At 48.5% G+C, this 25,296-nt stretch overlaps 1 protein-coding gene across 3 annotated transcripts in view; it reads left to right on the plus strand.

The window, feature by feature from the left end:
- The first annotated feature begins 6,675 nt into the window (after positions 1 to 6,675).
- LOC147668284 (verrucotoxin subunit beta-like) overlaps positions 6,676 to 25,296 on the plus strand; it is a 276,812-nt gene continuing 258,191 nt past the window's right edge. For 2 of the 3 annotated variants that reach the window (XM_086948637.1, XM_086948639.1), the window contains exon 1: positions 6,676 to 6,812. The gene's annotated coding sequence lies outside the window, so the exon portion shown is untranslated. The remainder of the gene's footprint in view (positions 6,813 to 25,296) is intronic. The other variant, XM_086948638.1, reaches the window with a different exon arrangement.

The raw sequence follows: 25,296 nt of genomic DNA on the forward strand, positions 1-25,296 counted from the left end.
GGCAGGGTCTGACAGGAGCAGACAGGAGCAGGCAGGTACAGACAGGAGCAGGCAGGGGTGGACAGGAGAAGACAGGACCTGATAGAAGCAGACTGGATCTGACAATAGCAGGCAGGGGCAAGCAGGGTCTGACAGAAGCAGGCAGGGGCAGACAGAAGCAAGCAGGGCCTTCCAGAACAGGTGGGGGCAAGGAGGTTCTGACAGAAGCAGGCAGGGGCAGACAGTAGCCGGGAGGGCCTAGCAAGAGCAGTCAGGGGGCAGACAGGAGCAGGCTGGACAGGCAGGGTCTGACAGGAGCAGGTGGAGCAGGCAGGGGCAGACAGGAGCAGCCAGGATCTGACAGGAGCAGGCAAGGGCAGGCAGGTGCAGCTTGTTCCACACAGGAGACAGTTAGCCTGCCAAGGGCTTTACACAGGCTACTGGGCAGAGATCTGGGTGCCGCCGTCTGCCTCCAGTGATAGACCTAACTTCTGGGCCATGCAGTGCAGGGGGATGTGGAGCTTTCCAGGAACTCTCAAGTATGTCTAGCAAAACTGCAAATCCAGTTGAGAAAGTTATAAATATTGTTTTCTCCCGCGAATGTTTGAAGATCTTGGAAAAGTAGTGTTTCAATTAACTGACCTAGAATGGTGAGAGAGATTGGACAGAAGTTATTAATATCCCGAGGGTGCAGCAAGCCTTTTTCAGGAGGGGTTTCACAACGACATTTTTCCAGGCAGTGAGGAAGGTGCCTTGTCCTAATGGAAGACTCAACAATTCCAACAAGGGGGTCTTGAGCAGCAGAAACAGGGCAGAATCTGATGGGTGTCCTGTGGGCGCAGCCTGCAAGGGCGGCATCAAGGTTGGTTGCATCAACAGGTGCAAAGGAGGTACAGGTGGTAAGATCTTAAAGAAAGGTTGTTGGGTGTAGGCATTATTTCAGTCTGAATGTTTTCACGTATTTGTTTAATCTTAAAAAGAAAGTGCCAGATCTCTGCAAAGTTGTTGAGACTTTTATAGAGTACCTGAACAAATATTGGGAGATTGCAATCCCTCTAATAAATTAAATGAATCTTTTGAGAGTTTCAGAGCTGGAGGGATGCAATCTAAAATGCACTTGGGAGAGTGTCTCTGCCAACAAATAAGTGAGAAGAGACAAAGATGAAGGCCTATTAAGGGAGCAACAGAAGGAATAGCTTGTTCAATGAATGCAAATTCACAGAGTCCACGTCATGTAAATGTAAATGTACATGTATTTATATAGCGCAAATCATTGACCGAGGTCGGTATCTAAGTGCTTGCTTAGGGAACCCGTCCTGGTATTTCCATGTGAGATAACCCCAGCAGGGTATCCGCAAGGTGAAGGCCAGGCATCCCGCCGCAAGGGGCCGTTGTGGAGATTAAGCAAGCTATTGCCCAGAGTCGCAGAGTGTGAACCCGTGAGTCAAGAAGGCACTGGAGCGAGAATTATCGAGTCCGTGGAATTTTTTAGCCCTAGACCCGCCGAGGCGGGGAATTGAACCCTGGTCCAGGGCCAATCTCAGCTTCCGGGTCTGCCACCTCTAACCCCCTGAGCCACACTTCTCCACTGACCCTGCCCCCTTATGTAGCTGGGATGGTGAACGAGGCAAACCCCACCCTGAAAGAATACATGTGGACATGTAAGAGCTGCGCCATCAGGAGACCCCAGCCATAAGCTTAGCTGAGGTCTCCAAAGACCAACAGGAAACTCCAGCCACAGCGTCCTTTAAAAATCAAAAACTAAAAGAGGATACAGAGGAGTGAAGCACAAACATAAATAAGGCTAAATGCATGTAGAAACATCACAAAATAAATACCCGAAAAGAGCCCTAGTTTTAATTGGTGTGGTGATGTCATAGGGGCTGCATACCACACAGGCTGCATCAGGGCACTAGGAGCCAATTAAGGAGGGTGTAGAGAAGGGGGCTCTCAATTATAAAATTAAGAAGACCACTATTATTTGGACACTGAAGATACATTGAAGATACGTTTTAAAGTTCCTTCCTCACTTCAAAAACCAATTTCCTCAGTGTATACAGCAAATGTGATCTTTCTAGGGTCTTCATTTCAACATGATTCTACAGTACACCACACCACAAATTTCCACTATATAACTCCACACCAGAGTCCCACATCACACAAATTCACAACAAACAAACAATTCCAATACAACTCATCTCTACATCGCACTTCCCCAAACTCTGTCATCTCTCCCCCACACTCCCACTGCACCGCTCATCTCTCCCTCACACCCCACTACCCATTCTCACGATCCCACTGCGCCCTCTCATCCCTCCCTCACACTCCCTATCTCCTCTCTGTACTGCCTGCTTACACATGTCACCTACCTGTACATGCTACCTACCTGTACCGCCTTGCACTGTGCACTGGTCCACCACTTGCCTTCGTCCCATCCCCTCTCACTCTGGGTGCCTCACCCACTCGCCCCTTTCACTCTCACACACACCTCTCTCTGGCTCTATCATGCGCTCTTTCCGCCTCTCTCACATTGGTTCACTTCAGGGCGTCAAAGACAGTTTATTTCCTGTGCCTTTTCAAGATTTTCGATCACTAAATTCCCTCTCTCCTCTTCTTCTTAGCGTGTCTTCTGACTAGTACACAGGCACTCCCTCTTTATGCGTCCGTGGCCTGCTCTCCCCTTATTTCTCTCGTTCTCTCACTCTCTTTCTGCTCCTCTGCCTGGAGTTCATTCACCACTTCGTTCTCAAGCTACCTATCCCTTGCTATCTTGCTTTTTTAGGTCTCGGCTATAACGAGCTTGAAAAGCACGTTCTCGCCAGAGAACTGTAGTCGGCGTCTCAGCAGTCTGAGAACGCCGAAGGGAGACAAGACCTGGCCGCGCGCAGCGTTTTCCCATAGGATAACGTTGTGCGCGCTGCCAGATCTTGTCTTCACGGCATGCATGGCAGGCCGGATCGCGTCGCACGCCTCTGTGGAATGCAGGGGAGTCTGCAGAGAGGCGCGCGGCGCTGATAACAGCTTCCCTGAGTGGCCCCCTCCCTTTGAGTCTTCCTCCCCCTCTTGAGCACAGCCCCCATTGGATACTTCCTCATGAAGAAATGTGACGACACTGTTGGGAAATCCGTCCCCGCCTCTGCAGCACACATGGCGCTGCGTCTCCTCCTGTTGCACTCATTGCTCCAGCAACTACCACAGACCCGCCTTCACCACTTTGACTCTGGCAGGGGAAAAGGTGTGTGTTTATTTATTTAAATTGTGTTTGTGTGGTTTCAGCGTGGTTGCAAACTAACAAGGATCAGCTGAAAACACCAGCACTTGCAACTTGTGCTTTCAGCCGATCCTCTCCATTCCCCCTAGCCTCTCTCTCCCAACTGTTCTCAGAGGAGCATGCTTGTCTTGCCTTCCGATTGTGCCTTTTCCCTCCCCCTCCCGCTGTCCGTGTCTCCGTTTCCGCCCCGCCTCCCGCTGTCCGTGTCTCCTTTTGTCAGTCCTGTATTTTTTTTTTCTTCTCCTTCTTGCAGAGGAGGCGGGTGCGTGTCTGACGGGGAAGCCGAGGCTGGCAGAGAGGGGAGGGGAGAGGGGGGGAGCTCCTGTGCCCCTGGGTCCAGGCCTGGCAGCATGGCCCCGCCTCCCCAGCTCTCGCCCTGCCGCTTCCTGCAGACACTGCATGGCATGTCAGCTGGGTAGTGCCAATGGCTGTGAAAATTAAGTGATGGCCCTCCCATCATTGGACAAAGCGACCATCTGTTGCTCCCTGCACAGGTTACATAATCCCGCTCAGTACAGACACCGCACAATGCACTAATGATATTTAAAGTTTGACCCCCAACACTGTACAGCGAGGAACTTTCCTATTAAAGGGACAGTACTTGCGCACGCATCTGTGTTGGAACATTTGGGGTAATCTGCAGAGCCGCAGTTGTTGACAGTGTTGCACAGCTTTCTGCGGGCTTTCATTGCCTTTCCTTTGTTGTACCGTAGAATTGACGGGCGCAGGCGAGATATCGTCAGGCCGCCGCAGCTCCCCCTGCTGCGATATGCACAGAAGGCTTTGTGTGTGTGCGCGCATGGGTGGCTCTGTCTGTGTGCGCGTGGGTGGCTCTGTCTGTATGTGTGCGCGTGGGTGGCTCTGTCAGTGTGCGCGTGGGTGGCTTTGTCTGTGTGCGCGTGGGTGGCTCTGTCTGTGTGCGCGTGGGTGGCTCTGTCTGTGTGCGCGTGGGTGGCTCTGTCTGTCTGTGTGCACGTGGGTGGCTCTGTGTGCGCGTGGGTGGCTCTGTCTGTGTGCACGTGGGTGGCTCTGTCTGTGCGCGTGGGTGGCTCTGTCTGTCTGTGTGCGCGTGGGTGGCTCTGTCAGTGTGCGCGTGGGTGGCTCTGTCTGTGTGCGCGTGGGTGGCTCTGTGCACGTGGGTGGCTCTGTGTGCGCTTGGGTGGCTCTGTCTGTGTGCGGGTGGGTGGCTCTGTCTGTGTGCGCGTGGGTTGGTCTGTCTGTGTGCGAGTGGGTGGCTCTGTCTGTCTGTGTGCGCGTGGGTGGCTCTGTCTGTGTGCACGTGGGTGGCTCTGTCTGTGTGCGCGTGGGTGGCTCTGTGTGCGCGTGGGTGGCTCTGTCTGTGTGTGCATGGGTGGCTCTGTCTGTGTGCGCGCGTGGGTGGCTCTGTCTGTGTGTGCGTGGGTGGGTCTGTGTGGGTGGCTCTATGTTAATGACTCTGTGTGGGTGCAAATGCAATAGGTCTCAAATTTGCGAGCGATTAAGCTATTGGCATTGTCAATGACAATGTCATTTATTTATGTTTTCAAAACAAAAACATAAATAATAATAATGTCATGCGCAATGCCAATGGCTCTAACTATAACAATGTTGAGACCATTGCATTGTAAATTCTTGTTTTTATTCTGTGCATCTCTCACCCATTTCTATCCATCATGCCACATAATTCCACTACATAAATACACTACACACCACACAATTCCACCCTACACAATACCACATCTAACAATTCCAATTCAGCCACAACAATCCATTCCACACCACATACATCCACTCAACTCCAAACCCAAACACATGGGTAAAAGACAATGTCATTTACAACGCCAATAGCTCTAGCTTTTGCAAATATGAGACCAATTGCATTGCAAATTCTTGTTATTTTTGCTTTTGAGGCGAATTCTAACATCTTTGCTATAATTGTATTTTAATTATATCCCCTGCTGGTGATGTATAATCTGCCCACAGCCTTAGGCAACATTCCTATAGTGGAATCCGGATCCCCACAGTGGCTTCAAACCGCTTTGACCAGGGTTACAGACCTAGCATGCTATATGTGAATCAGTGCACAAGAATGTTCCCAATACTGTTTATGGAAAACCGCCTCTCCTGCCTTACTCCGTCAAATCGTAATTTACAATAATATTCATTTTTTAATTAATATGCTTTAAAAGACATCATTTGTCGCACATTTTCGCCAAATATCCCCAGGGAAGTGTGTGCTACGATCAAAAATATACATTCTGCTCTGAAATCACATTAATACAGCTGAATTGAGGTACCACAAGTTATCAGCCCCGCCAACTCATGCGGTGCCACCATGTGCCACGCAATGTCGGCTCCCTCTGCACGGTGCACTGGTGGGGGTCGAACTCACAGGGGGGCAGTGAAGAGAAGCTGCAAAGCACTGCACAGAGTGGCTCTCCACCTTGTCTTTGGAGGCTGTAAGCAGTCGCTGTGCCTTAAGGAGTGTGAATACACCCCGGATATCGGCCACAGGCTCGGAGACTCATTTTATGTATGTGTTAGGGGGGCGGGTGCACTGGGGAAGGGTAGTATCTCTTAGGAGGATCTCCCTCCCCTCCCCGCCCCCCAAAAGCCACGCCACTTCCTCACAGCCTGAGATTTGTTTATAGGCAGAGAGGCCTAAACCTATCTGACAATGTTTTCTTGAAGTTGACATTAAAGGGGACAGGCCCCCGGAATCAAATATCCCTGGCTGGGGAACTCTGGGATACATCCTTCCACCTCCCCTGGGTCACCTTCCATCTGACTTCTTACCGTAAGAGTGCCCAGACCTGGTGAAAAGCGTGCACTGGTGTTCAATTCCTGGTTATTCTCACTTTCGTACTCTTTTGCTGCTAAATTTGATCGAACCTGTCTGCATCCATCCACTCATGCATGCACGCATTCACCCATTGACTATTGTTGCATGCATGCATTCGCCCATCCATCAAATCCTGGAGGCATGCTCACCTTCACCCACAGATTACACCCATATCCCTACAGAGATATAATCACACCTGGAAAAGCCCTTACTTTTGAAGTATCCGGGCCCATTGGCTTTACCAGTCCTTGGAATTGTGTAATCTCTCGCTGTGTTTGTGTGATTGTGTTTCCCTTTGTGCGTCCTGTGCGCTGAAAGTGCCTAATACATGTAATCTAATGGGGGAGTTAACTACCACGGTTTAATGTAAAGCGCTGCGCTCTGCTCGCGTCGGCGCTACAGTTGCTTTGTATAAAAAAAAGGTGTTTTAGAAAACTTCTGCAAAATAGCTTTTCTCTCACAAAACACGTGCCCAGTGCGTGCCAGTGTGTGTGGCACGTGCTTCACAGGAACAAGAACTGAAAGCGAGGGGTGGGGTGGGTGAGGGGCCTGGAGTGCAGGGTCAGCGCTGCTTTACATCGGCATGATTTCCCAGAAATGACTTGTCCGGCCATAACCCCTTAAATGTTTTTGATTGGCCGGTGGCTCAGTATAACCGTGACACCTGGATGAGGGGCTGAGAGAGCAGACCTGGGCCTGCAGCCGCACCGCCGGGACAGACTGGAGCAGCTAACTACAGAGGTGGGTAACTGCAGCCAATGGGGTAAGGGCGGGAGAGGCAATGCCCCCGCCCGTGCACCATTACAAAAGGGAATCAGTGAGAGGAAAAAGTGGCCCATATTTGAAATCTGTGAAGACACGAGATGTTTTCTAAAGTATGGAAGAATGCGTGGAACGCGACCTGCTGCAGGCAATGCTTGCTGTCTGGGCAGTTTGTGGGCAGTTTTTTCGGCTACTTATTGACCTGCTTTAGGGTTATCTGAGCCTGTTTTTGCTGTTGATTTTCATGATATTAAAGCAAGCACTGCCTGCAGTAAATTCATATCAATGCAGTCATCCATACCTTACACAAAACGTATACAGCATGTCTTTACAAGTTGAAAACTGCCCCAGTTTCCAAACATGGGGCACTTTTCTGGTGACCTAATTCTCTAATTGGGGCCCCTTTTATTTTGGTAGTGGGGCCTATTTTTTGTCCCAGTCTGGCACTGAATGTTAGGCAGGGCCACTGAAATCATGCAACTGTGCGGCAGCGATAATTTTTGCATTATAACTACAATTGCCGCATTTGCCACATAATCCATAATCAACCACATAATCTACAGATTTCAACAAAAACATTTTTATTTTTAGATTTCTAGATCAAATGTTTCAAAAGTTACTAAAAATGCCGCAACACATTGCCGCATGTTGGAAGCCAAAGGGACTTCCAACATGCGACAGGCATGAAAGCAGGAATAGTCAACTTGCTGTTTCCCATTTCTAAATGTGGGTGTTAAATTGGTACAAATGGGGTACAAACAATTCCAAGGCATTACCAAGTTTAAAAATAACGAGAAAATGAAGTAATGCTATTTCAAAATGTGCCGCATTATGCCGCATAATTTGCCATTTCTTGCCAAATAATTTACTCACCCTGCTACATAATTTAGCCCTTTCCTGCTGCATAATTCCAGTAACCCTGATGTTAGGGTAATCCATGGCAGTGATTTTGTTTATAATTCACATGCTGTTCTTAATCCTGCGTTCCCCAAGCGTGCTAGCTATTTCCAGGATATGTTCTGCTGTATTTCATTTCACAGCACTTTACTCTTGGTGATGCACACTTTGTACTGAGTCGTCTCCAGGTGTTTATAACAGGCTTCAGTTGAGCACCTTCTAGTGTTGAGGCTGCAGGCAGTACAACCTTCACACTGTGCCTTTCTGTGGGTCAAAAAGGTGTTCAGAATACATGATCATTCAATACATGGCCTCTCTGCAGGGCACAAAGAGCAATGGCCCCGTATTCCAGTTGTGATTCTGTGCAAATGTGCGTGAAGGAGCTACTCATTGGTCAAAACAGTGACAAGGTGAAAATAAAATAATTCATTGTGGTCACTCATTTAGCTTAAACAGCGAACAACCATTGACAAAGCCAATATTTCTGGATGTTTTTAGGTATATGTCAGTTTTTGTGTTATATTTCTGGATTCAATCACACAAAGCACAGAGAGGAACAAAGTACCAGTCCGATGGAACACCATGGGAATTACATATGGAGATGGGGAACAGGAGAGATAGATGTAATGGGCAGAATTTATGCAAACAAGCTGGTAGAGAGATGAGGAGATGAGGTAAAGGGCCTTGCATGCAAACAATAACAATGTAAGAGGAACAGAATGCACAAAAATGGTAAGAGCCAGGGAGACTGGTGAACTTTGAAATACAGATGTCCCTAATAAAACATACAATAATTTATGGTGGCCCAGAGGTTTTGGGGTTCACATTCCCCAAAATACTTTGAAAAGTGGCAGAACACCGTGGTTGTGGCTCAGTTTCCAAAAAAAGTGGTCATAAAGTTACATCTGTCATCCATTATAACTAGTTTGCACCACTTTCCTGTGCCTCATTCTCATATAAGAACTGCACTCCTGTCTTTTCCCTTCCTTCTGTAATCCCCACTTTCCCATGTGCTCCATTTTACCCTTTCAATCAATGCACTTTCCTGTCTTCAACATTCCCCCAGTAATCACCTATCCATATTGTGTTCTGTTCTCTAGTGTGCAACATTCTGTTCTCTAACAGCCTGATTCATCAAGCCGAAATCGGCTCGCAAAGGGCCAGATTCTGAGAATCTGGCCCTTTGCGAGCGCTATTTTTGCATTTGGGATTCATCATCCCAAATGCAAAAATCGGTAATAGCGATATCGCAATTTTGCGAGGAATTACATTTAAGGAATCTCTATTTGAGATTCCTTAAATGCAATTCATCATCCATTTAAAAATTGCAAATTCGCAATTTCGGCCCGCTATTTACCGCGAGGTCAAACCTCGTGGTAAATAGCGAAAACGTAGAAAAATGCTTTTAAAAGCATTTTTCTAAGTTGCATGTTGCACACACACATGTCCTTTGGACATGTGTGTGCTCAACACCTGTTTGAATTTGCATTTCAGGGGTGCTACAGGGTGTCCTTTGGACACCCCTGGCACCCTTAAAATCGCTATCTTATTTGCGATTAGCTAATTGCTAATCGCAAATAAGGAATACTCCCCATTCATTCCTATGGGCCTTTTTGCCCATAGGAATGAATGGGGAGTTATTCCTTATTTGCGATTAGCAATTTGCTAATCGCAAATAAGGAATGTGTAGGAATCACAATTCTTTTTGCGATTCCTACATGAATCCCGTTTTGCGAGTCTGTAATAGCGATTCCTTATGAATCGCTATTATAAACTCGCAAAACGGGTCTTTGATAAATCAGGCTGTAAGCTCCTGGAAGAGGTGTGGCGCTGCAGCCAGGGTGCCTGATTCCAGACCATGGGGTTTACGGTTCAATCCCCGGTGCTGGCAGCAGGTCAGCCCAGCACCATGTGACTCTGGGTAATAGCTCGCTTAATCTTCCCGAGGGCCCCCAGTGCTGGGAAACCACTTCGGATGTAGCTGTGCGCTTTACAAATTCAAGGTTATTATTATTTCTCTTTGGTACACCATTATAACTCCATGTGTACTCTATCTGTGTTGTCTCCTCTCTTCCTAGAGGACAAAACAGGATTAAGCACCATTAGCATGTGGGTCCTAATGTAAACATTACTGCTAAATCGCGCAAAAATTCTTTTTGCAACTTTTTCTGCCGTATCTGGGTCAAAATTACCCTGACCAAAGAGGATGCTAAACATTATCTCCATCTGGACTCAAAGTATATTGTCTACGTTAGACAAGTGAACCATCCAGGAATTCGATATTTCAACTTGTGGAGAGGTGTGGCGCAGCGGCCAGGGCAGTTGACTTCAGAGTACAGGGTTCACAGTTTGATCCCTGGCTCTGGCGGAAGCTCAGCTCAGCACCATGTGACTCTGCGCAATAGCTCACCTAATTTCCACTATGGCCCCCAGCGCCTTGAGACCCATAACGGTGAGTAGTTCGCGCTTTACAAATACGGATTTACATTTCATTTTTTTTTACTTCAGAATGCAGGTTTGTGTAGGGGATGAACCATATTTAAATTTAAATTGCAATGGTCAGCAGGTTACACGTTTTAGTTGGCTATCAACAAGACATATTTACAGAGCTTACTACTGGTAAATGTGTATATTAAGCGCTATATAAAAAAGTTATTGTTCCATTTACTTTTCTTTGCACTTGAAGTATTCATACTCCTTGAATGTTGTTCCTACTCAAGGGTAGGCATTGCCATTCTAAAATAGTTCAATCAAATTAATGTACGTCTGATTTACACTGATGGCTCTCACTGTTTTGCGCAAAATATAAGTTTGCGTTCAAACTCGGAAATAGGAAATACTGCAGCGCAGGAGGTACATGGGAGAATAGTGCCAACACACCACACTGATCCATTGCCCTAGCTTTTAAACTAAACTCAATGTACAGTCATGGTTGATACTTAGAGAATACATCTTTATTTACCCGTGCAATAAGGCTATGTTATTGGACACTCAAAAAGCCAACATGCTGTGAAAGGCTTCTCAGCAATGTGACACCGTATGATCATAGGTGATTCCCGGATCAAAGATGTTTCACACAGTGTGATCGTAGGCTAAGAAAGCTGACTCAATGTGTGAACACCTGTATAACATGCCAAGGCAAGGCTTTAGTGTGGAATAAAAACCTGGCCAGCGGAAATCAAAACGGAAAGGAGGAACCATGAGCAGTGGGCAGTCCAACTTACTAACTGGCACTGAGACAGGGTTCTACGTACCAGCTCTTCTCTTCTGGTGCTCTCTGTCTGTCTGTCTGTCTTGTCTGTGTCTCTACACATGAGTTTGCTCAGAGCCCGATCAGAAGACTGGATTGGATCAGGGGCTGGCCCTTCTACAGCCCCACTCTATCGTGGCTTCTGATAGGGCTTGGGGCGACATGACTAGAAATGCATCACCGCCCAAGCAGGCTCCTATATTTCCCGGGTGTGCTATCAGGGAGCACGCACTGTTTCCCTTTGGCTCATGAATTTGTGAAGGGTACGGAAGGAGTTCACCACTATTGAAAGTAAACATGCAAACTGACTGCTAGTTTGGGTGTTTATACTTTTTGCCTTTCAAAGCTGTTCAAAGTAGCTTCTTTTTGTGCACGTTGATACTTTGCAGCAGTACTCAAGCGCCCTCAGTCACCAGCCGCCACTGGTAAAAGAATTGGGAAGAGTGAGATGGTGGAAGGGTAGAGGTAGATGTAAAGGAGTAGAACAAGCATAAGAAGATAAGAGACTGGGGGGAAAAGTGGAGAAGATGAGCACATGGAGAGGAGAGGTAAATGTTATAGGGTTAGAACCAGCAAGAGGAGGGTAGAGGCGGGAGAGAGATTAAACATGATGAGTAGAACATGGAGGGAAGAGGTGGACCTAAAGAGTGCAGAACCAGCAAAAAAGTTGAGGCTGGAGGGAAAGGTAAAAGGTGAGAGATGGTGCATGAATGGGTGCAGCAGATATAAAAGAAGCAGCATCATCAGGAGGACCTAAGTGGCAGGTAGAGGGAAGGGTGAGAGGTGGATGTAAGAGGGCAGAATCGCCAATAGCAGGTATGTGTAGGGACGCACAGGAGAAGTGGCTGTTACAGGGGCAGAACCAGTGAGAAAAGATTAGAGGCTGGGGAAAGATGAGAGATGAGGTGTGTACGTCGCCAAACTGTGGTAAATGAATGATGCAAAGTCCACTGTGTAAGTAAGATTCTTTATTGTAAGTTTCTTCCAAGTCAGGTAGATAGGTCAAGTTAGGAAGTACAGGTAAAGAAGACCCCACCAGGAGCCAGCTGTTAGCAGCTCAGCCTGAGTTGACCAACTGCCACAGTAAGATAGCGAGAGGCACTGTGGGCCAGAGAGACACCCAGGCATTCTATTATGTCATAGACATCATGGTATAGTCTATCCAGTGAAGAACAGTAGAGAGGACATTTACTACAGTGTGCAACAGGGAGGAGAGAGGGGGATGGATACAAGAGGAGCAGATTCAGTGAGAAAAATCAGAGTCGGGAAGGATGAGGTGAAGTGCAGAGCATGGAAGAGGGGAATGGATGTAAGAGATTCAGTAACAGTGAGACAAGGTAAGAGGCTGGAGGTGAAAGGGGGGGATATAAGGGGAGAGATGAGCAAAAAAGGTACAAGGCTGAAGTGAGAGATGGGAGAGGAAGGGTAGCACATGGATGGGAGCTGGTCAGAGAGGCTGAACCAGCAGAGAAGGTAAGTGAAGGGCGTAGAGAGAGGGACTGGTGAGAGGTGCCTGTAAGAGGGGCAGAATCAATGGGTACGCTAAGAGTCAGGCAGAGAGATGAAATGAGTTTAAAGCATTGTGGACAGAATACTTAATTGTTTAAAGTTAACATAAAATTATATGCAATCATTATGTCACATAAAAGACATCCCTAAATACGGATTAAAAAGCACCCTTAAAAATCGATGCATTTTTAAAAATAAAAAAATGCAAAGTTAAGTGTTTTTCTTCCAGAGCATAACTGCCTGTCTCATGACCTTTACAAGGTTACCCACCACTTGTACAGAATCACATTTGAAGCACAATAATACAACCTCTGGTATTGTTCTTATGCCCACAGCATTAAACATTGGCTTTAAATATTTTTTCAGCATGTCTAGTTGGGCTGTGTCTCTGCACATATAGGAAATGCAAGTTAGCCGAAGAGTCCATTCAACATTATAGGTTACATGACTCTTCATAATATGTTACATGACCTGTCAGTGCAGCCTTAAAAGAGAGATACAAAACCTGAATCTCAGAAACAAAGTCTTATTCTGAGGCCACAAATTAAAATCAAAGTAAGGTTGCCTTGAGCAAGAAAAGGTGTCTAAAATATATCTGCTATGGTTAATCTAGAGGTTGCAACAATGTCCCTACTCAAGGGAAGGCTTTTCTCTCCCTTTTTTATTACTAATTTGTGTGCTGATCCATGCATGGATGCCAGTGTCTCTATCGAGGGGAGCTTACATTCTTCCAGTAACTCTTCTGTGGATATAAGAGACAGAACCAGTAGGAAACAGGACAATCCTGGGGTAATAGGAGCGATGGGTGAAAGAGGGACAGTATACACAAGGTAAAGTAAGAGTTTGAGGGAAAGATGAGACAAAGAGTAGAGCATTGAGGGGGAGGTGGATTTAAGAGGGTGTTAGAAATGGGATTTCTTGTTGTCTAGGGCGTGCACCTAAGCCAGGCAGAAACCACCAGTCTAGCCAAAATTATCGAAAAATGCTCTACAAAACCCGCCAACCCAAGCTGACCTGTAGACTGGCAAAAGGACTTAGCAGAATCTTATCAAAGATGACCACCAGCAGCAGAGGGACACATTTTGCAACAAGCAGAGTCCATGTGGAAAACAAGAAAATACGATACTCCCCACAGGCACTCGAGTGCCCGTTAATAGCGGCCCCTTGGGATCGAGACAAGGGGGGAGGCCTACAGAACTTCACTTGATAAGGCAGCCCTAGCCCTAGCCCCTCACAAGTATTCCAGCAGAGGCCAGCTGCCAGCACGGCGGATCAGCCCTCCTCTGGCTGACCTGGCGTCCGTGCTGAGGACCAAAAGGAAAGGGGAATCGCCCCCAAGTCGGCTGTCAGTGATCACGCAGCATCGTTGCCTGCAAAAATGCAGAGATGGTGAGGATTCTGCACTGGCCTCCCCTGGCAGGGATACCAAGGAAAGCGGATCTCTCACCCGGCAACCCCTGGCTGCAAAAGGATCTCCTCTGGGCTGCTACTGTGGAGAGACACGGAGCAAGGTCTTCATCTGCTTCTCCCCTGGAAGGCAGCCCGCACACATCCAGGCCTCGTTCCTGCCTGGCTTCCAGTTTTGCCCAAGGCTCCTGCGTCACATGGGGCCCTCGGGTCTGAACACACAGCGCGTCTCCTGCACCTCTGATGAACATTGGCTTCCAGGCACAGTGCTCACCACATGTCTAGCAGGGAGTAGAGCCACACAAACACTATTCCCCATGGAGAAGTGAAAGTGCCCCAGGTTTCGGCAGGGAAGCTTTCACCACACGCTTGGTGGAAAAGCAAAGACAAAGTGCTGTCGCCCGGCGCCCAGTCTCCTAAGCACTGCAGAGCTGGACACATAGAGCGGTCACGACACCTCAGGGACCGCAAGGAGGAAAGACAAGCAGCACTCCACACGTTCGCTTGTTGCTTGCAGGAGAAAGGGGCTGCACTGCTCCAGCACTCCCAGCTCCCTTTGCAGAAAGCGCTTCACCGGCGCTTAGTGTCCTCAAGGCCAGCGACACCAGCAAGGCATCAGTTGGTAGGCCTGAACAAGGGTCGCTCAGGGCAAGGCTGCAGAACTCTCCCAAGCCCAAAGAGCAGCAGGACAGCAGTCCTGAGGGGCAAAGTCCCTAGGCAGGTTCCTCCAGGCTTACAGCTGCCTGCTGGTCACAACTCCCTTCGGTCTCAGTAGTTCACAAAGTTCAGTGAGTCCACAGACATGGGGTCACAGCCCCAATATTTATACTACCAAGTGTCTTTGTTCTTCCCCCTGACCCAGGGCTCTCTGCCCAGTCCAAACTTGTTCTGGGGGCCACTTACACACATCTTTTCAAGTGCACAACCACCTCCATTGTTAGTGTAGGCCCTGGTTCCAGACACAGCACAGGGGTGTGGAGCCATCATTGTGGAAGGCAGGCACAGCCCTATTCAGGTTCAGGTGCTACTCCTCCCACTACTTCAAATGCGGATCAGGCCTATTGAGCCTAGCGCTGACTCACCCAGACTCTCTGGAGCCACTGCACCTCCCCGGCCCCTGTCACTCCAAGGCCAGGCAGTCAATACACAACAGGCAGGCAGAAAGACATATGGCGCACAGAAATGCCTACTTCTAAAAGAGGCATTTCTAAAATAGTGATAGTAAATCTGCGAACACCAGTACACAGCATTTATTACCACTATTCCAAACATACCAAACTCGATCACGCTACTCCTCTCATGTCAGGAATTACCACTGACGCACATATAAGGGAATCCCCAATGCATTCCTATGAAAAGGCAGCCTCACAGCAGTGAGAAACCAAATAGGCTGTTTGCCTCTACCAGGACAAGCCACACAGTTAAGGCACATGTCCCACCTGTCCCGCTAGATAGGGCCTACCTTAGGGGTGCCTGATATGTAGTAAAAGGGGAGTCATAGACGTGGCAAATACTTTATGTGCCACGTTACAGAGGCAGTAAACTGCGCGCGCAGGCCCTGCAATGGCAGAGGCCTGAGACTGGTTTGAAAGGCTACTTTGGTGGGTGGCGCAAGCAGCGCTGCAAGCCCACCAGTAGCATTTAATTTACTGGCCGTGGGTATATGAGATACCACTTTACAAGGGACTGTTAGGTAAATTAAATACGCCAAACAGGTTTAGACCAATCTTACCAAGTTTACAATAGAGAGCATATGCACTTTAGCACTGAACAGCAGTGATAAAGTGCCCAGAATCCACCAACAGGTCAGAAAAAATACAGGAGGAAGGCAAAAAGTTCTGGGATGACCCTGCAAAAAGGGGCAAGTCCAACAGAGGGCCAGAATCAACAAGGAAAGATGAGATGCTCTGGGAGGATGGGAGGAGAGAGATGGATGTAAATGGAAAGAAGGTATGAGGCTGGGGGAGAGATGAGAGTTGAAGGGGGGGGCGAATTGGTAAGATGTGTGGCTATACCAGAGACTGAACCAGCAAGGGAACATTTGCAGAGTGGAGAGAGAAGTAATGGTGAGAGGAGGATAGAAGAAAGCAGAAGTACCCAAAGATGGTAAGAGGTTGGACGGACGCAGGAGGGGAGAGGTGGAAGTTAGATAGGCAGAACTAGCAAGAGAAACTTGAAGCAAAAAAGTATGAGTATGAAGTGGAGGTAAAAATGCACTAAAAATCTTCAGCTGGTTCAAACCATATCAGCATCTTCGGGCATACGTTGTTGCACCTTTCTCGAAAATCCTAGAAAAAAGAAATCAACTTTAAAATTTCTTTCATAAAAATTAGTTTACTAATTGACATCGTGCCGGTTGGCTTCTGACAACTCTCGGAGTTTAAAATAGCATTTTGTGCTGAGTCAGATGATTTGTGGCTGACTCTTGATCATGGAGTTAGAGCAGCCTTAAAATGACTGCATCTGAGTGCCACATTTGATACTGGTTCCCAGCCCGTGCTTATAAATCAACTAATACAACCTGGAATGTAAGGTATTCTCCTGGTGAGGCTTACATCTATCCTGTCTGGGAAATCTGAAACAATCCAGTCGCCACCTATTTCTGTTAAGTGCTAAACCTCTGACTTGTGGATTTTATTGGGTCTCCACTGTTTAATCTTTATCATCCACAGTTAGCCTTACTCAGACAGTCCTTTGGTTTCTTGCTGATATCTCGCACATACTGATACCAAACATGATTTCCATCAGTGGCAATCCGGTCTCTGCTGTAGAATATGTTTGTACGTGCATGCTGGCTGTTGATTTCTTAATGAAGACAAATTCATTGAAACCTCATAGTGACAGATCAAGGGCTCTCATTTTTCATGGATCTCACACCATATGGTGTTCCCTTTGGTAGCTGGTGGAAGTGGGTCAATCTCCCACATTGGCGGAGCCAGGAAAAAAAATCTTGGATTCATTTTCCAGCATCTTCTCTTCTTTCCAGAACATACTAACCATGTTTTATCTGCTTGCCTTTACTACATCCATAAGCAGCAAAAAGTAATTCCCTTTCAAGTCAAGTCAAGTCAACAAAGCTTTATTTCGATATTTGGTATCATAAAAGCACATTTCCAAATTAAAAACACAATTCATGATAAATACATTAAAAAAGAATTTCATCTAAAAGACTTTTTACAATGGGTCAATAAAAAATGTATTAAACTTTAACAGCTTTGCGAATGTTTAAAAACAGTTACTTATACAAATTCTTTATAAAGCCTTTCGTCTGATCAACCATGCCCAGCTTATGAATTTAGCCACCCCACAGGCTAGAGTTGTACTAGGATCAGCCTTAAGTATTCTAAGTGCAACAGAGTGGTCCCTAGTTTCAAGCTGCAGGCACACAGGTTTAAGCCATTTCAATCTGGGTTTTGTATAGGCTGGGATGTTGTACAGTCAATTATCTTCTCAATAGAATATGCAAGTGCACACTTTCTTGGGCTCCCTGCCTGTTTGCATTCAGTACCCTTCAATTCATTCAGAGCTGTGCTAGGCTCCTCACCTGAGAGGGCCGCATCGCTAGGCCATTTCTTCCCACCTTTCTGCTGTCTGCTGGATTTTTGGTCTGAAAACCTCTATCTGCAAGACACTATCCATTTTGTCGTTGTGCACTGCATTAAAAAGATTCTCTCTTTCCAAAGCACTCCTTATGTTCATTCCATAACCCCATACTCTGGGCCAACCAAACATGTGTGCCATCCTAAAATTGAGAGGGCCCTGAACGGAGGCAGATCCTTCTCCCTTCCCGTTGTGCAGGACTGGAACTCTCTCCCTCTTGAACTATGGTGTAACTCCAGTCTTTTGGAAAAACACTCAAAACTGTCCTTTCTCCACATTAGGAACATCTGCACCTCTCCTTTGGAGCTCTCTTAGTGCCAGGATGCCCGGTTAGCACATCATTTTCAATCATCTCATTCAAATGAACAATACTCAAGTTTAATTTATTGAATGTATTTCTACTTATTAGAGATTTAATATCTATGTACGTATGTTATTAGGGTTATTAATGCTATTTTAACTAGTTCACTGATATCCAAACTAGGTAAGTAGCTTCTTGCAAAGCAGCTTTATCAATGCCATATAAATAATGGCAATTGATATTACTTCCTATGATGTCACTTCATGTGAGGTTAAATCTCATTTGGGGCCACACATGTTCCTATCCTATGACCAGCCCAGGGTGGGTACCTGCAGCGCAATGGGGTAAGGACCGGGAGACACAATGACCCTGGGCACCATTATAAAAGTGAATTAGTAAGCTAAAAAAGTGACCCATATTTGAAATCTGTAAAGTATGGAAGAATGCTTGGAACGTGATCTTGCTGCAGGCAATGCTTGCTTTAATGTTACGGAAATTAATGGTATAAACCGGCTCAGCAGACCACTGCTGTCCCCATAGGAAACTGGCAGGGGTCCCTGCAAGACCCCAAGGCTCAGAGTGCGGGCATGGCAGACCTTCAGCATGTGCAAACTCCCGACCTTCCGAGGGGCTCCGGAGCTCCCTTCAACAGTCTCCCTCAGAGGCGGCTGGTGTCCTTCAACAATGGTGAGCCGTAAAAGCTGTGGATGAGAATTATGTTGCAATCGAGCAAAGCCCAATGGATAAAAGGGGGCTTTGAGAGGCTTCTTCTCCAAGAAAAGTTTGAAAAAAGGAGTAGCAACTGGTGCATTTTAATGGAAATTTGAGAAAGGAGGTTGTTTATAAAGCAATTGTGAACATATAGCCTTGAAGTGTTTAAACACATTATAAACGGTCCCAAATCTTATACATTAAATATGTTCAAAAATTAGTGTAGTGGGAAAAAACAGGATTCAGTTTTCAGAGCTCTTCCACTCTATTTTGCCTCTAATGTATGCAAAAAAACCACAGTTCACAACTATCAAGTTCAGGAATTTATATAGCGCACTACTCACCCAGAGGGTCTCAAGGCGCTTGGGGAGGGGGGAGTATTATTTATCGAATAGCCAGGTTTTAAGTTCTTTTCTGAAGGAGATGTGGAGACAGTGGCAGCTGTGTGAGCGAGGCAGCAAGCAGCAGACTGGCGCTACGATACCAAAGGAGCCAGGCAGACCGGGGAGCAGCGTCAGGAGCGACCGCTTCTGTGAGACACAGGATGTGCAAAATCCTTCTTCACGCAAGACATTCATTTAGCCTGTCTGTGCCTGGACTGGAAGAAACCCTTAGTGGGCATTTCACAGCTAATATATCTGGTTAGGACCAGCTCTGCCTCTCACTGATTCAGGCGCTAGCAGAGAAGAAAAGGTAAGCAGTTTTATTTATTTTTGTATTTAATTTTAATCAATCAATCAATCTATCTATTTGTAGAGCGCGCTATTTACCCGTGAGGGTCTCAAGGCGCTGAGGGGAGGAGGGGTGGAAGCTTTGCTACTGTTCGAAGAGCCAGGTCTTGAGGAGTCTTCTGAACGTGAGTAGGTCTTCGGTCTGCCGTAGGTGGGTAGGAAGGGTGTTCCAGGCCTTGGCGGCAAGGTAGGAGAAGGATCTGAGGTTGTTCGATGGATGCTGGGGATGGCGGCGAGGGTGAGGCTGGCGGAGCGGAGCTGGCGGCGTGGGGTGTGGAAGGTGAGTCTGCTGTTCAGGTAGGCTGGTCTGGCGTTGTGGAGTGCTTTGTGTGCGTGGGTGAGGAGTTTGAAGGTGATCCTCTTGTCAACGGGGAGCCAGTGTAGGTTTCTCAGGTGGGGGGTGATGTGGCTGCGGTGGGGGACGTTGATGATCAGTCGGGCGGAGGCATTTTGGATGCGCTGTAGTCGTCGTAGGTGTTTGGCTGGGATTCCGGCGTAGAGTGTGTTGCCATAGTCCAGCCTGCTGCTGACGAGGGCCTGTGTCACCGTTCTTCTTGTTTCGGTCGGAATCCACTTGTAGATCCTGCGGAGCATGCGGAGGGTGTTGTAGCAGGAGGAGGAGACGGCGTTGACCTGTTTGGACATGGAGAGGAAGGAGTCGAGGATGAATCCAAGATTGCGTGCGTGGTCGGTGGGTGTCGGTGCTGTCTCCAGAGTGGTTGATCAGCAGGAATCGTCCCAGGCTAGGGGTTGGGTCCGAGGATGAGGACCTCCCTCTTGTCCGAGTTCAATTTCAGACGGCTGCTCCTCATCCATTCGGCGATGGCCTTCATTCTGTCATGGATGTTGGTTTTGGTGGTGCGTGGGTCCTTGGTGAGGGAGAGGATGAGCTGAGTGTCGTCAGCGTAGGAGAAGATGTTGAGGTTGTGGTGGCGGGGCACTTGTGCGAGGGGGGCCATGTAGATGTTGAACAGCGTCGGGCTGAGGGAGGAGCCTTGGGGGACACCGCAGATGATGTCGGGGGCTTCGGATCAGAAAGGTGGGAGGCGGACACTCTGGGATCTGTCAGAGAGGAAGGATGTGGTCCAGTCGAGAGCCTTCTCTTGGATACCGGCTTCTTGGAGGCGTGTTTTAGAGTGAGATGGCAAACCGTGTCGAAGGCGGCCGAGAGGTGCAGGAGGATGAGGGCAGATGTTTCGCCGTTGTCTAAATGGCGCCTGATGTCGTCTGTGGCGGCGATGAGGGCTATCTCGGTGCTGTGGTTTCGTCTGAAAGCGGATTGAGACGGGTCCAGGATGCTGTTGTCTTCGTGGTGGCGGGTCAGTTGCATGTTGACGATTTTCTCGCCGGGAACGGGAGCAGGGAGATGGGCCGGAAGTTCTTGAGGTCCTTGGGGTCCGCCTTGGGCTTTTTGAGGAGGGCGTTGATTTCGGCGTGCTTCCAGCTTTCCGGGAATGTCGCTGTTTCGAAGGAGATGTTGATGATCTTCCGTAGTTGGGGTGAGATGGCTGCGTCTGCCTTGTTAAATATGTGGTGTGGGCGCGGGTTTGTCGGTGATCCTGAGTGGATGGAGTTCATGACCTTGCGTGTCTCGACGTCGCTGACGTTGGACCAGGAGGTCAGGCGGTTGGTGCTGTTGGTGTTCGGGAGAGGGGTGGAGTCTGGCGTTGTCGGGTCGGTCGTGGTGTTAAAGCTTTCGTGGATGTCGGCGATCTTGCGGTGGAAGAAGATGGCCAGTGAGTCGCACAGTTCCTGAGAGGGTGGGATGTCGTTGGTGTTGGCGCTGGGTTTGGAGAGTTCTTTTACAATGCGGAAGAGCTCTTTGCTGTCGTGTGCGTTGTTATCCAGGCGGTCTTTGAAGGAGGATCTCTTGGCTGATCTGATGTGGTGGTGGTGTCTGCGGGTGGCGTCCTTGAGGGCTGCGTGGTTGTCCGGTGTGCGTTCGTGGTGCCATTTCTTCTCCAGTTTCCGGCGTGCCCGCTTGGAGGCCAGGAGCTCGTCGGTGAACCAGGTGGCTCTCTTGCTGGCGTGGTTGTTGGAGGGTTTCTTCAGTGGGGCGGGGGTGTTGGCACAGTCGTTGATCCGCTGTCTGAGGTTGCGGGCTGTGGCATCTGGGTTGGTGGGGTCGGTGGGTGGGTTCTTGAGGAGGGTGGTGTTCAGCTGATCTTCGGTGACTTTGCTCCAGCAGCGACGAGACAGGTGTTGGGTGCGATGGTGCGTGGTTGGTTTTTTGAAGGTGAAGTGAATGCAGCGGTGGTAGGTCCAGTGGGGTTTGGTTGTGTGGTCGAAGGTGACGTGGGTGCTTGTGGAGAAGATGGCGTCCAGCGTGTGGCCGGCGGCGTGGTTGGGCGCGGTGACAAGTTGTCTGAGACCGAGGTTGGCAAGGTTGTCGATCAGCGTGGAGGAGTTGGCGTTGTTGTTGTTCTCGAGGTGGAAGTTCAGGTCCCCGAGGAGTATGTAGTACGTGGAAGCGAGTGCGTGGGTGCTGGCGAGGTCGGCGATGGAGTCGCTGAAGCGGGACCGGGGTCCGGCGGGTCTGTAGATGAGAGTTCCTCTGAGGGTGGTGTTGGGGGAGGTGTGGATCCGGAAGTGCAGGTGTTCGGCGGTGTTGAGGGAGTCGTCTGTGTGGGTGGTGACCTTGAAGGTGGACTTGTGGACGATGGCTATTCCTCCTCCGATGCCGTTGGCGTGGTCCCAGTGGGTGATCTTGTATCCGTCTGGCATGGCTACGGCAATGTCTGGTGCAGAGGAGTCGTTCCATCACGTCTCGGTCAGGAAGGCTACGCCCGGGCTTGTGGTGTCGAGCAGGTCCCAGAGCTCAATGGCGTGTTTGCGTGCGGAGCGGGTGTTGAGGAGTATGCAGAGGAGGCGGTTGGGTCTGGTTCTTGGTGGTTTGATGGTTCTGTCGCAGGTGAATCTGCAGCTGCAGCAGGAGAAGGGTCTGTGGGTGTGTTTCGAGCGGCCTGGTTGCAGCGTTGCTCTTTGTCGGTGTTGAGAGCGTGAAGGGAGTCGGCATCGTAGCTGAGTCTGGGTCGGGTGCGGTGGGGGGCGCGGGGGCCAGGGGTTATGGCGCTGGGCGCGGACGGACACAGACGGGCTTGCCTTAGGTGCGCCAGCAGCGCCCCCGCTGAGCGAGGCCGCTATGCGGCTTCCATATGAGAGGATGTGGGAGGGAGAAGCAGCTGAGAGGCGGGAGCGGGGCGGCGAATGAGATTGCAGGTGGACGGGCCGCAGGGACGCAGCGGTGGGGAAAAACGAGCGGGGGCCGTGGGAGAACTGGGCACAGGAAGGAAAAACAAGTTTAGGCAAGAAAAAAAGTACAGGCACAGAGGAATAAAAACAAGTCTGGGCAAGAGAGCAAGTTAGGCACAGGGGAATAAAAACAAGTCTGGGCAAGAAAGCAAGTACAGGCACAGGGGAATAAAACCATGTCTGGGCAAGAAAGCAAGTACAGGCACAGGGGAATAAAAACAAGTCTGGGCAAGAAAGCAAGTTAGGCACAGGGAAAAAATACAAGATTAGGCAAAAACAATGCAGGCAGAGCCATGCAGCAGCGTGGGGAGCGACCTGCCTGCGAGCAGGGTCATAGGTCGCTATCCCGTCATCTGTCGATCCCCCCACCCCACCCCACCGCTCTTACCTGGGCCGGCCACGGCTGCTGGCACTGCAAACAGCATAACAGCAGCGTCAGAATTGGTAAGAGCAGACCAAATTGGCGCTTCTTAGGAGTCCAGGAAATCCGCAGATATGATCCCCTGCTCACTAACGTTGTACTGATCGAAGAGGCCTCAAATGTGAATGAGAGGTTGGTTGTAGGAAGACCTCAGTCGAACCCGACAGGCACACTGACACTTCATTCGATCCACCTGAAATGTACTATGGGCCCTGCCAGTCTTAAGTATAAGCACCGCGGTTGGGAAAGAAACCATTTAAATTTAACATCATCCTTATTTCTGTTACAGAGACCAGAGGGGCAACAAATACAGGGGGCCGACACCCCCACACCCCCAAATAGAAACCGCTGCTGGTCTCCCTACGACTTACGTCCAAAGAAAGTTATATTTAAAACCTTTTTCTGATGCCTAATGGCACCTTGACTACTTTTTGTTTATTTTTATGACGCTCCTTAATTTCATGCAAAAACCACAGTTGATGGACAGAATGTAGAACAATGTCATACATTCACCCCAGTACAGAGATCTGGGCCTAAATCCATCGTTTTTTGGATTCAAGCAAGCCGGGCTGAAGACGGCTGGAATGCCAGAAACCGGTCCTCGGAAGCTTGTTTATGGCCCAGGGAAGGCATTGCTTGGCAGTTCGGGCTGGACTGTTCCCATGAGGCACAGGGTCAGACTGATTTGCATATGGCCATATCTGAACTGGGGTGGTGTGGAGTGCAAAAAAACGATGGATTTAGGCCCAGATCTCTGTACTGGGGTGAATGTATGACATTGTTCTGCATTCTGTCCATCAACTGTGGTTTTTGCAATTGTCACCCCGAGTGGGATGGGTATGCTCAGACGTGAGTCCCATGCACTCCACACCACTGGATTCAAGCAAGCCGGGCTGAAGACAACTGGAATGCCAGAAACTGGTCCCCGGAAGCTTGTTTCTGGTCCAGGGAAGGCATGGCTTGGCAGTTCGGGCTGGACTGTTCCCATGAGGCACAGGGTCAGACTGATTTGCATATGGCTATGTCTGAACTGGGGTGGTGTGGAGTGCAAAAAAACGATGGATTTAGGCCCAAATCTCTGTACTGGGGTGAATGTATGACATTGTTCTTCATTCTGTCCATCAACTGTGGTTTTTGCAATTGTCACCCCGAGTGGGATGGGTATGCTCAGACGTGAGTCCCATGCACTCCACACCACTGGATTCAAGCAAGCGGGCTGAAGACGGCTGGAATGCCAGAAACCGGTCCTCAGAAGCTTGTTTCTGGTCCAGGGAAGGTATGGCTTGGCAGTTTGGGCTGGACTGTTCCCATGAGGCACAGGGTCAGTCTGATTTGCATATGGCCATGTCTGAACTGGGGTGGTGTGGAGTGCAAAAAAACTATGGATTTAGGCCCAGATCTCTGTACTGGGGTGAATGTATGACATTGTTCTGCATTCTGTCCATTAACTGTGGTTTTTGCAATGCTCCTTAATTTCATGGCACCCCTTCTTACCTCCCTTCTACTCCAAATTTTCAATACATAGACAATTAACAGGCATTTGCAATGCAATAGTCTCACATTTACAAGAGTTAGAGATATTGGCGTTGTAAATGGCAATGCCTTTACTTCTGGCTCCTGAATGGGACATATCAGCATTGTTGGATCAATAAACTGCATTCGGAAGACCTTCAAAGGGGAAGTAAACCGGACTGGAGACAATCACAGCTGACACACGGATGCCCCACATGCCACTCCGCCATTTGCTACGGTCCAGGTCTCAAGAGATTTCCTGAAAGGACGCTCTGGTTCAATGCATGTTTATTCTGGCCAAAAATCGAGGGTGGAAGCTTAGGATGCAGAGCCAACACAATCTGGAGCAGCAGCGCTGAATCCTTTAGAGCAAGAGACCTACTGTTGTGTGTATAAACGGATGCCTAAGTAGCATGGAAGTTGCAAAGAACACCACTAGATAATGGGCCATATGTATCAAGGAACCAATTTGCGATTCTGTAATAGCGATGTTTAAGAAATCGCTATTTCAGAATCGCAAAATGGTATGTATCAAGAAAAACGCATTTTTTGCGATTTCTTGATATTCCTTAATTGCCAATTTGCAAATTGCGAATTCGCAATTAAGGAATACTTTCCCATTCATTTCTATGAGACAGGAGGCCCATAGGAAGGAATGGGAATTTTTTCTCAATTTGCGATTCGCAATTTGCTAATTGCAAATTGAGAATAATTTCAAGGGTGCAGGGGTGTCCAAAGGACACTCTGTTGCACCCCTGAAATAAGCATAGGTGCACATGTGGTGCACATACATGCCGTAAGGGCATGTATGTGCGTCACATGGCATTTTGAGGAATGCAAAAATGTGCATTTTTCAAGGAATTCGCAACTTA

The sequence above is a fragment of the Lissotriton vulgaris genome, unplaced genomic scaffold (assembly GCF_964263255.1).
Source record: "Lissotriton vulgaris unplaced genomic scaffold, aLisVul1.2 SCAFFOLD_328, whole genome shotgun sequence".
Lineage (NCBI taxonomy): Eukaryota > Metazoa > Chordata > Amphibia > Caudata > Salamandridae > Lissotriton > Lissotriton vulgaris.